We start from the raw sequence: 13,613 nt of genomic DNA, 5'->3' as shown, positions 1-13,613 counted from the left end.
GTGGAGTCGGTTTGAACTAGTTTTGACTGCTGCCAAGTTTCTAACAGCAAACTTAGAGCTGACAAAAATGGGTCTTAGGAGGGAAGCCTTGGGGAGAAATTATGTCTGGCAGTGTTAGGCATGGAAGGACTTTAATACTGCAAAGTTTCAGCCCAAACAAGGGAGGATAGCTACTACTTGCTGTTCAAAGCCATGATTCAGCCAGAAATCCATTTGAAGAAGTGCTGCTCATTTTTCCCACATGAGCAGGCCATATCTTTGCTCTAAATGAAGCCTTGGCACACAAAGGAGGCTCTGGAAAGAATTGGGGGTCTTGGGTTAATCAGAAGTGAAACAAGAGGGTAAAAACATTGATTCTATGCGTGAAAATCAGAGAAGTTACAAAGGGTCCTTCCCAAATAATTGACCAGTGGTCATGGGAAAGTTACTGGAGGTCAAAGGTAACTATGTGAGGCTGTGGTAGAAAGTTGAGCTCAAGGAATAAGGTGGAAGGGGCAAAAGAAGCCAAATTAGTGAGTGCACACAAGGTGTTTGATCCGTGGTTAGGCTACCAGATGGATTCCAATGGCTATGAAACTTAGCAGGGTCAAATAATATAGGAAAATAGACTTGCACACCAAATTTGGGATTTGCTGGAGTAGTTTTCCAATGTAGACTTGAAAAACCCTAGAAAGGGGTAGAAATGGGTTTCTGCTTAGAACCCTATTCAAATGAATTCCCACAAATCCAATATTTGGTGTAGGGGCATTATTTGAGCATTAAGGCATGCACAAAAAGTTTGAGGATAATTGGACAAACTTTATAATGTAAAGTTTGTCAAAGTCAGAAATCAACAGAGAGGGTTTTGAGGGTCTTAGACAAGTTGCTATATTCTCCTTGGTGTATCACTTGGTGTGGATGCCTCATTGGAGTAGTGGAACATGTCCACCAAATTTGAGAACAATTGGAGACACTTCACAATGTAGAGTTGCTCAAAATTGATTCTAGACAGATAGGGTTTTAGAGTGATTAGGGGAGCCAAATCAACTTGGAATGAAATGAAACTTGGCAAGATCATCAATAATATCATAGATGACATGATAGAATTTAACTAGAATTTATTGAGAATATTTATTATAGAAATATTCCAAAAGCTTGAAATAGGCAGGAATGGTTTTGGAGGGGTTTGCCCAATATTTTGAACATGACCATGTGTTTAAACTCAGAAATATGGAATAAATATATCCACTGAGTTTCCCTAAATTTTCGGAAATATTTTGAAGGCAATAAAAATAACTTTCCTTCATAGGTTCTGGCCTCACAGAAGGGCTTTTAAATAAAATAATAAAATAACTTTTAAAATAATAATATGGTGGTTTTTGAAAGTCATTTTGATAATGGTTTTGAATAAAACAATTGGTGCAAAAGAAACTCCCTAATTTGAGGACTTGTAGTACAAACCTCATCTCAGGGGTTTGAAAGTTTAATTCAGAGAAAAGCTTTTTGGTGAAAATAATATTTGGTAAAAATAGATATTTGTGCTAAACACATGGTATGTTCATTAGGCAGGAGATCATGGAGTGAGGAGGTGATTAGGAGGATGGCAAGAATTAATGGGAATTAATCACATGCAATTAAACAAACAGGCAGACAATAGTCACTCCAAGCATCACGAGCATTCACAATTTTTTTTAATTGGTCCTAAATTTTGAAATAAGTTACTTAATCAGGAAGGCCAAAAACCGGGGTGTTACATTCCCCCTGCGGAATCGCTCCACCGTAGGGCAAAAGTGCTCCTGCCCCAGTTCCACCTCGATACGGCGGTGTTCCATCCCGAAAGTCCTCCCCTTATTTTTTTCAAGGTCAAAATGACCTATATACTAGAAGATGGGCGCCGGAGGTGGGCCGAGCTGAGCACAACCCACCAAGGTGCACCTGGGGGGCCTAGCGCGCCCTGGTGTCTTGTGCTGACTAGGTGCCCCCCTCGTGTAGTTATTTGCTCCAGTATTTCTTAAATATTCCATAAAACATCTCCTTGAAGTTTCAGCTTATTTGAAGATGTGCAGGATAGGTGGCTTGACGTAGGTTTTTCCAGGTCCAGAATTCCATCTACCGGCAATCTCCCTCTTTGTGTAAAACTTGCATATTATGAGAGAAAAGGTATTAGAATTACTCCATAAAGCATTATTATGCATACATTTTTTATAAATAACAGTAAGAAAACATGATTCAAAATGGACGTATCAACTCCCCCAAGCTTAGACCTCGCTTGTCCTCAAGCGGAAACCGAAATCGAAAAACATGTCCACATGCTTAGAGAGAGAGAGAGGTGTCGATCAAAACAAAATACAGACATAGAAGCATCATGCATATTATTATAGCAACAACAAACTTTACCATAAAACTTTATCACATAACTTTGTCATATAACTTGTCATGAACAAGTAACAATTCATCAGAATATCGAAGTAGAAGCATAAACGTTATTGAAAACCAACAAACCATGTTCTCAGTCAACTTTGCAACTACAATTCATCATCTTTTCAGGAAGGGTATCGTATCAGAGCATTTAGGCAAGTCCACATGCTCAACTATCATATAATCTTCTATGATTGGTAACACTAACCGCATACACGTGAGCAAAAAAGTTTCAACCAGACACATAGAAAGATAGGGGCTTTTAGTTTCGCCTCCCAACATATTCACCTCAAGGGTGATGTCGACAATAAGAATTCATGCTCACCCATATCCAACTGGATATATGTTCTCATCACATGATGCTCACGAAAAGAAAAAATAAAAAAGGAATAGGGAAGAATACTTTGGCTCTTGCATAAAAGTAAAAGATAGGTCCTCCATAGAGAGAAGGAGAGGTTGCCATGCGCTTTTTGTTTGTATGCTAAATCCCTTAGTGCAAAAAGAACTCAGGTTATATTGCCCCTTATGATAGCAACCTTTATTATGAAGTGTGTTGCGTTTATTATTTTGCCATCACAAGTTCGTACAACGCTCAATTTTCTCTTACACTAAATGATCCAACACATTTAGAAGCAATTTTTATTGCCTTATTGCACCGATGAAAACTTACTTGAAAGATCTTACTCAATCCTTTGGTAGGTATGGTGGACTCTCGAAGGAGATTTGGGTCTAAGGGTTTTTGGATGCACAATTAGTATCTATACTTAGTGCGGATTTTTTGTCTAGAAAAGATATTGTGCAAGTACCATATGTTAAAGGATCTATGACAATATAACTTATAAGTGAGTATGAACAAGCCTAAGTCATTACATTGTCTTCCTTGTCCAACATCAACAATTTTGGCATATAATATTTTGATGCGGGCTCACAATCATAAAAGATGTCCAAGATAGTGTATTTTCATGTGAATCTTCTCTTCCCTTATTAATTCTTTCATGAATTGTATCATTGACCAATGCTATGTTTGTAAATCTCGAATAAATTTTACTAATACTTTTCCTTATGTGATGTCATTACTTAACATGAGATTAGCATATGATCTTTTTCATTTATTTCTTTTCTTTATTTTTATTGAAACAAGGAAGTAAAGAAAGCAAAACTCAAACTAAACTTTATTATATATCTCGCACATGATTACATAGATAGATAGATAGATCACTAAGCAAACTCTCAAAAAAGACGATTGAACTAAAATTTTATTCAACTAGATCAAAAGATAACTAAAGATCAAAACAAGATAAATAAAAGCAAGGATAGTGGTGATGATACGATACCGGGGCACCTCCGCCAAGCTTGGCTCAAGCCAAGGGGAGTGCCCATATTCGATACTCGAATCTCCTTTGATGGTGAAGATGAAGATGGTGGTGGTGATGAGGTATGAGTATTCTTATTCCTCAGCTTACACTTGAGGATAGAATGTTCCTCCTTCAAGTCATCGATCTCTTGCTCAAAATTTAATATCTTTATGCATAATTCCTGCTTGTTTTCCCGCAAGAGACGAAAAGGAATAAACTGGATCTTAGGTTTCTTTGCTTTATTAGGGAGACCTGGCTTCTTGAATTTCACGTGCATGTCCCTAGATTTGGGTAATGGAACTTCATCCTCATCTGAGCTTGCTCTTCTTTCCCTTTCGGATCATAGTCTTCTTCTTCCTCCGTGGTCCAACCATAATGTTCCACATCTCCATAAACCTTGGGGTTTGCAATATAATCAACAACAAAGCTCTCACCCTCCGAGTCTTGAGACGACATATTTCCAGGTGTGCCAGAAAATAACACGAAAGAAGAACAAGCAGAACGGGAGGAAAACAGAGTTGGGAAGGTTCCCGAGGTGGGCACAACCCACCTGGGCGCGCCAGGCTGGTGTCTTGTGCCCTCCTTGGGTGCCTTCCTAGTTGTTTCTTATTTTCCTAATTTTTGTAATATTTGAAAACTGACATAAAGTATTTTTGCAGATTTTTCGGAGTCCGTTTACTTATCATTTCACGTATCTCCTCTTTTTTCACGATTCTAGAGTGTTCCGAAAGGTTTCTTTTATATGTTCGTCTGGTGTCATGGTTTGGATAATATTGCTTTTAACATTAACAGGCGTACCTGAGATATAGTGTTTAATTATTTGCCCATTGACCACCTTCGGGTTAGTACCTTCGGCGTTATTTATTTTGATAGTTCCAGAATGATAGACCACTTCGATAATATATGGTCCTTCCCATTTGGAGAGAAGTTTTCCTGCAAAGAATATGAAACGAGAGTTGTACAAAAGAACATATTCACCCACTTTGAATTCCTACTTTTGGATTCTTTTATCATGCCCTCTTTTAACCTTTTCTTTAAACAATTTGGCATTTTCATAAGAGTGGGTTCTCCATTCATCTAGTGAGTTAATATCAAATAACCTCTTTTCACCAGCAAGTTTGAAGTCATAGTTGAATTCTTTAATTGCCCAATATGCTTTGTGTTCTAGCTCAAGAGGCAAATGACAAGCTTTTCCATAAACCATTTTATTGGGAGACATACCCATAGGATTTGTATAAGTTGTTCTGTAGGGCCAAAGTGCATCCTATAATTTCTTAGACCAATTCTTGCGAGACCTATTGACAGTTTTTGTAATATTAATTTTATTTCTCTATTGCTAAGTTCAACTTGACCACTAGACTATGGGTGATAGGGTGATGCAATTCTATGGTTAACATCACACTTAGCAAGCATTTTACGAAAAACACCATGAATAAAGTGTGAACCACCATTATTCATTAAATACCTAGGGACTCCAAATCTAGGGAATATAACTCCCTTAAGCATTTTAATGGAAGTGTTCTGATCTGCACTACTAGTTGGAATAGCCTCTACTCACTTAGTAATGTAATCAACATCAACCAAAATATGAGTATACCCATTAGAGGAAGGAAAAGGTCCCATATAATCAAAACCCCAAACGTTAAATGGTTCAACAACAAGTGAATAATTCATAGGCATCTCTTGATGCTTACCGATATTACCTATTATTTGACATTCATCACAAGATAAAACAAACTTATGAGCATACTTGAAGAGAGTAGGCCAATAAAAACCAGATTGCAATACCTTGTGAGTAGTTCTACTCCCACGTGATGTCCTTCATAAGCTTCAGAGTGACATTTTCGTAGGATTTGTTCCTGTTCATGCTCAGGTACACAACATCTAATAATACCATCTACTACTTCTTTGTAAATATGTGGGTCATCCCAAAAGTAATGTCTTAAATCATAGAAGATTTTTTTTCTTTTGTTGGTATGTGAAACTAGGTGGTATGTCAACAATATAATTAGCATAGTCGACACACCAAGGTGTGTAGTGAGAAACATTTATTGCAGCCAATTATTCATCACAAAAACTATCATCAATAGGTAGTGGGTCATCAAGAATATTTTCTAACCTAGACAAGGGTTTTGAGCTCCTTTCCTATTAGTGATATGTAAATAAAATTCTTGAAGCAAGAGAACCCACCTAATGAGTCTAGGTTTAGCATCTTTATTTTCGATAACATATTTTATAGCAGCATGATCAGTGTGAACTACTTTGGAATCAACAATATAAGATCATAATTTATCACAAGCGAACACAACCGCTAAAAATTCCTTTTCAGTAGTAGCATAATTTCTTTGGGCACTGTCTAGGGTTTTGCTAGTATAATGGATACAGTTTAATTTTTTACCAACTCTTTGTCCTAGAGAAGCATCAACAACATAGTCACTAGCATCACACATAATTTCAAAAGGCAAGTTCCAATCACGTGATTGAACAATAGGTGCAGAAGTTAAGGATTTCTTAAGTGTTTCAAAGGCGTCCAGACAATCATCATTAAAAACAAATGGAACATACTTTTGTAAATGATTTGTAAGAGGCCTAGAAATTTTAGAGAAGTCCCGAATAAACCTCCTATAGAAACCAGCATGACCAAGAAACTACAAATACCTTTAATATCTTTATGACATGGCATTTTCTCAATTCCATCAACTTTAGCTTGGTCCACCTCAGTGCCTCGTTCAGAAATTTTATGGCCCAAGACAATACCTTCATTAACCATAAAGTGGCACTTCTCCCAATTCAAGACAAGGTTAGTTTGCTCACATCTCTACAAAACTCGATCAAGGTTGCTTAAATAGTCATCAAAAGCCTTTCTGTAGATGGAGAAATCATCCACGAAGACCTCAACAATATTTTTACAAAAATCAGAGAATATATCAGTCACACATCTTTGAAAAGCAGTAGGTGCATTGCATAAACCAAAATGCATACGTCTATAAGCATAAGTTCCAAAAGGACAAGTAAAGGTGGTCTTTTCTTGATTAGGTTGTGAAACAGGTATTTGAGAGAAAGCAGAGTATCCATCAAGAAAACAAAAGTGTGTGTGCTTAGATAGTCTTTGTAGCATTTGATCTATAAAAGGTAAAGGGTAATGATCTTTCCTAGTTGCTTTGTTTAGTTTTCTGAAATCAATCACCATTCTATAGCCTATGACAATTCTTTGTGGAATAAGTTCATTTTTATCATCAGGAAAAACAATAATACCTCCCTTCTTAGGGACACAAACAACGAGACTTACCCATCTACTATAAGCTATGGGATAGATTATACGTGCTTCCAGAAGCTTTAATATTTTAGTTCTTACCACTTCCTTCATTTTAGGATTCAAACCACATTGGTGGTCAACAATGGGTTTAGCATCAGGTTCCATATTAATTTTGTGCTGACATAGAGTGGGACTAATGCCCTTATGATCATCAAGAGTATATCCAATAGCAGATCGGTGCTTCTTCAAATTTTTCAATAATCTTTCTTCTTCGTGTTCTGAAAGGTTAGCACTAATAATGACATGATATATCTTATTTTCATCAAGATAAGCATATTTCAAAGTAACATGCATTTGTTTTAGTTCAAACACATGATCACCTTTAGGTGGAGGAGGACGTCCTAGAGTTTCAACAGGATAAATGTGCTTAAGCAAAGGTTGTTGTTCAAAGAAAATTATATCTATTTCATTTCTTTCATGCATATGCATATCATTTTCATGGTCTAGCAAATATTGTTCGAGTGGATCGGTAGGAGGCATGACAATAGAAGCAAGACCAATCATTTCATTTTACTAGGTAATTCTTTCTTATGAGTTTTTCTACTGAACTTGGAAAAATTAAATTCATGAGACTCATCACCTAAGTTAACACTAACAGTTTGTTCCTGCGGCGGTCGTGGCCGCAACAACGACAAGCCAAAAGGAAACCACAGTGGTGGTGGATGCGGCCATGGTGGAGGCCGCGACAAAGGTACAGCGGCGACACCAAGGCACAAGTGCGACTACCGCTACTGTGGTATCTCTGGCGAGTGTGCAAAAGAGTGCCAAAAAAAGGCCAAAGACCGCGAACAGCAGGAGCAACACGCACACGTCATGGAGATCGACGTTGACCAACCTGGCCTTCTTCTCGTCGCCTGTGATAAAACGCCCACCAACGACGACCGGTGGTACTTGGACAAGGGCGCCAGCAACCATATGTATGGGTGTTGTTGTTGGAATTATGCCCTAGAGGCAATAATAAATGTATAGTTATTATTATAATTCCTGTATCAAGATAATAGTTTATTATCCATGCTATAATTGTATTGAATGAAGACTCATTTACATGTGTGGATACATAGACAAAACACCGTCCCTAGCATGCCTCTAGTTGGCTAGCCAGTTGATCGATGATAGTCAGTGTCTTCTGATTATGAACAAGGTGTTGTTGCTTGATAACTGGATCACGTCATTGGGAGAATCACGTGATGGACTAGACCCAAACTAATAGACGTAGCATGTTGATCGTGTCATTTTGTTGCTACTGTTTTCTGCGTGTCAAGTATTTATTCCTATGACCATGAGATCATATAACTCACTGACACCGGAGGAATGCTTTGTGTGTATCAAACGTCGCAACGTAACTGGGTGACTATAAAGATGCTCTACAGGTATCTCCGAAGGTGTTAGTTGAGTTAGTATGGATCAAGACTGGGATTTGTCACTCCGTGTGACGGAGAGGTATCTCGGGGCCCACTCGGTAATACAACATCACACATAAGCCTTGCAAGCAATGTAACTTAGTGTAAGTTGCGGGATCTTGTATTATGGAACGAGTAAAGAGACTTGCCGGTAAACGAGATTGAAATAGGTATGCGGATACTGACGATCGAATCTCGGGCAAGTAACATACCGAAGGACAAAGGGAATGACATACGGAATTATACGAATCCTTGGCACTGAGGTTCAAACGATAAGATCTTCGTAGAATATGTAGGATCCAATATGGGCATCCAGGTCCCGCTGTTGGATATTGACCGAGGAGTCTCTCGGGTCATGTCTACATAGTTCTCGAACCCGCAGGGTCTGCACACTTAAGGTTCGACGTTGTTTTATGCGTATTTGAGTTATATGGTTGGTTACCGAATGTTGTTCGGAGTCCCGGATGAGATCACGGACGTCACGAGGGTTTCCGGAATGGTCCGGAAACGAAGATTGATATATAGGATGACCTCATTTGATTACCGGAAGGTTTTCGGAGTTGCCGGGAATGTACCGGGAATGACGAATGGGTTCCGGGAGTTCACCGGAGGGGGGCAACCCACTCCGGGGAAGCCCATAGGTATTTGTGGGGGTCACACCAGCCCTTAGTGGGCTGGTGGGACAGCCCACCAAATCCTATGCGCCAAGGAAGAAAAATCAAAGGAAGAAAAAAAAGAGAGGAAGAAGTGGGAAGGGGGAAGGACTCCCTCCCACCAAACCAAGTAGGACTCGGTTTGGGGGGGGAGAGTCCTCCCCCCTGGCTCGGCCGACCCCTTGGGGTTCCCTTGGACCCCAAGGCAAGGTCCCCCTCCCTCCTCCTATATATATGGGGCTTTTAGGGCAGATTTGAGACGACTTTCTCACGGCTGCCCGACCACATACCTCCATAGTTTTTCCTCTAGATCGTGTTTCCGCGGAGCTCGGGCGGAGCCTTGCTGAGACAAGATCATCACCAACCTCCGGAGCGCCGTCACGCTGCCGGAGAACTCTTCTACCTCTCCGTCTCTCTTGCTGGATCAAGAAGGCCGAGATCATCGTCGAGCTGTACGTGTGCTGAACGCGGAGGTGCCGTCCGTTCGGTACTAGATCGTGGGACTGATCGCGGGATTGTTCGCGGGGCGGATCGAGGGACGTGAGGACGTTCCACTACATCAACCGCGATCTCTAATCGCTTCTGCTGTACGATCTACAAGGGTACGTAGATCACTCATCCCCTCTCGTAGATGGACATCACCATGATAGGTCTTCGTGCGCGTAGGAAAATTTTGTTTCCCATGCGACGTTCCCCAACAGTGGCATCATGAGCTAGGTTCATGCGTAGATGTCTTCTCGAGTAGAACACAAAAGGTTTTGTGGGCGGTGATGTGCGTTTTGCTGCCCTCCTTAGTCTTTTCTTGATTCCGCGGTATTGTTGGATTGAAGCGGCTTGGACCGACATTACTCGTACGCTTACGAGAGACTGGTTTCATCGTTACGAGTAACCCCCTTTGCTCAAAGATGACTGGCAAGTGACGGTTTCTCCAACTTTAGTTGAATAGGATTTGACCGAGGAGGTCCTTGGATGAGGTTAAATAGCAACTCATATATCTCCATTGTGGTGTTTGCGTAAGTAAGATGCGATCCTACTAGATACCCTTGGTCACCACGTAAAACATGCAAGAACAAAATTAGAGGACGTCTAACTTGTTTTTGCAGGGTATGATTGTGATGTGATATGGCCAATGATGTGATGTGATATATTGGATGTATGAGATGATCATGTTGTAATAGAAATATCGACTTGCACGTCGATGGTACGGCAACCGGCAGGAGCCATAGGGTTGTCTTTATACTAACATATGTGCTTGCAGATGCGTTTACTATTTTGCTAGGATGTAGCTTTAGTAGTGATAGCATAAGTAGCACGACAACCCCGATGGCGACACGTTGATGGAGATCATGATGATGGAGATCATGGTGTGGCGCCGGTGACAAGAAGATCGTGCCGGTGCTTTGGTGATGGAGATCAAGAAGCACGTGACGATGGCCATATCATGTCACTTATGAATTGCATGTGATGTTAATCCTTTTATGCACCTTATTTTGCTTAGAACGACGGTAGCATTATGAGGTGATCTCTCACTAAAATTTCAAGACGAAATTGTGTTCTCCCCGACTGTGCACCGTTGCTACAGTTCGTCGTTTCGAGACACCACGTGATGATCGGGTGTGATAGACTCAACGTTCACATACAACGGGTGCAAAACAGTTGCGCACGCGGAACACTCGGGTTAAGCTTGACGAGCCTAGCATGTGCAGACATGGCCTCGGAACACATGAGACCGAAAGGTCGATCATGAATCATATAGATGATATGATTAGCATAGGGATGCTTACCACTAAAACTACTCCCGACTCACGTGATGATCGGACTTGGGATAGTGTAGGTGGATCATGAACCACTCAAATGACTAGAGAGATGTACTTTTTGAGTGGGAGTTTAGCATATAATTTGATTAAGTTGAACTCTAATTATCTTGAACATAGTCTAAGTCCACTTTGAATATATTTGTGTTGTAGATCATGGCTCACGCAAGTGTCATCCTGAATTTTAATACGTTCCTAGAGAAAGCTAAGTTGAAAGATGATGGAAGCAACTTTGTAGACTGGGCTCGTAATCTTAAGCTAATCTTACAAGCTGGAAAGAAGGATTATGTCCTTAATGCTGCGCTAGGAGATGAACCACCCGCTACGGCTGATCAGGATGTTAAGAACGCTTGGTTAGCGCGTAAGGAGGACTACTCGATAGTTCAATGTGCAGTCTTGTATGGCTTAGAACCGGGACTTCAACGTCGCTTTGAGCGTCATGGAGCATTTGAGATGTTCCAGGAGTTGAAGTTCATCTTTCAGAAGAACGCCCGGGTAGAGAGGTATGAGACCTCCGATAAATTCTATGCTTGCAAGATGGAGGAAAACTCGTCTGTCAGTGAACATGTGCTCAAAATGTCTGGGTACTCAAACCGTCTAGCTGAACTGGGGATTGAACTCCCGCAAGAAGCTATCACTGACAGAATCCTTCAATCACTGCCGCCAAGCTATAAAGGCTTTGTGTTGAACTACAACATGCAAGGGATGAACAAGTCTCCCGGCGAGTTGTTTGCGATGCTGAAAGTCGCAGAGTCTGAACTCCGTAAAGAACATCAAGTGTTGATGGTGAGCAAGACCACTAGTTTCAAGAGAAACGGCAAAGGCAAGAAGGGCAATTCGAAGAAGAGCGGCAAGCCTGTTGCCAATCCGCCGAAGAAACCCAAGGCTGGACCTAAGCCTGAAACAGAGTGCTTCTATTGCAAGGGTATGGGTCACTGGAAGTGCAATTGCCCCAAGTATCTGGCAGATAAGAAGGCGGGCAAAGAAAAATCAGGTATATTTGATATACATGTTATTGATGTGTACTTAACCAGCTCTCGTAGTAGTCCCTGGGTATTCGATACCGGTTCTGTTGCTCACATTTGCAACTCGAAGCAGGAACTGCGGAATAGACGGAGGCTGGCGAAAGACGAAGTGACGATGCGCGTAGGAAACGGTTCCAAGGTTGATGCAATCGCCGTCGGCACCATGTCACTTCAACTACCATCGGGATTAGTGATGAACTTAAATCATTGTTATTTAGTGCCTGCGTTGAGCATGAACATTATATCTGGATCTTGTTTATTGCGAGACGGTTACTCTTTTAAATCTGAGAATAATGGTTGTTCTATTTCTATGAGTAACATCTTTTATGGTCATGCACCGAATGTGAGAGGATTGTTCATATTGAATCTTGATAGAGATACGCATATACATAACATTGAGACCAAAAGAGTTAGAGTAAACAATGATAGCGCCATATTTTTGTGGCACTGCCGCTTGGGTCATATTGGTGTAAAGCGCATGAAGAAACTCCATGCTGATGGACTTTTGGAGTCACTTGACTTTGATTCACTTGACACGTGCGAACCATGCCTCATGGGCAAGATGACTAAGACTCCGTTCTCCGGAACAATGGAGCGTGCAAGTGACTTGTTGGAAATCATACATACCGATGTGTGTGGTCCAATGAGCGTGGAGGCACGCGGCGGATATTGTTACTTTCTCACCTTCACTGACGATTTAAGTAGATATGGTTATGTCTACTTGATGAAACACAAGTCTGAAACATTTGAAAAGTTCAAACAATTTCAGAGTGAAGTAGAAAATCATCGTAACAAGAAGATCAAGTTCCTACGGTCTGATCGTGGGGGTGAATATCTGAGTTTCGAGTTTGGTACTCACTTAAGACAATGTGGAATTGTTTCGCAGTTAACACCGCCTGGAACACCACAGCGTAATGGTGTGTCCGAACGTCGTAATCGTACTTTGTTAGAAATGGTGCGATCTATGATGTCTCTTACTGATTTGCCGTTATCTTTTTGGGGTCATGCATTAGAAACAGCTGCATTCACTTTAAATAGGGCACCATCGAAATCCGTTGAGACGACACCATACGAACTGTGGTATGGCAAAAGGCCAAAGTTGTCGTTTCTTAAAGTTTGGGGATGTGATGCTTATGTCAAAAAGCTTCAGCCTGAAAAACTGGAACCCAGAGCGGAAAGGTGCGTCTTCATAGGTTACCCAAAAGAGACAGTTGGGTACACCTTCTATCTCAAATCCGAGGGCAAAGTGTTTGTTGCTAAGAACGGAACTTTTCTCGAGAAGGAGTTTCTCTCGAGAGAATTGAGTGGGAGGAAGATAGAACTTGACGAGGTTGTCGAACCTCTCATCCCTCTGGATGGTGGCGCAGGGCAAGGGGAAACCCCTGTGATTGCGACGCCGGTTGAGGAGGAAGTTAATGATGATGATCATGAAACTCCAGTTCAAGTTTCTGTTGAACCACGCAGGTCGACGAGATCACGCGCTGCTCCAGAGTGGTACGGTAATCCCGTCTTGACAATCATGTTGTTAGACAACAATGAACCTGCAAATTATGAAGAAGCAATGGTGGGCCCAGATTCCAACAAATGGCTAGAAGCCATGAAGTCCGAGATAGGATCCATGTATGAGAACAAAGTATGGACTTTGGAGATACT

Source organism: Hordeum vulgare, chromosome 7H (genome assembly GCF_904849725.1).
Source record: "Hordeum vulgare subsp. vulgare chromosome 7H, MorexV3_pseudomolecules_assembly, whole genome shotgun sequence".
Classification (NCBI taxonomy): Eukaryota; Viridiplantae; Streptophyta; class Magnoliopsida; order Poales; family Poaceae; genus Hordeum; species Hordeum vulgare.
Note: the sequence above shows the minus strand (reverse complement) of the source record.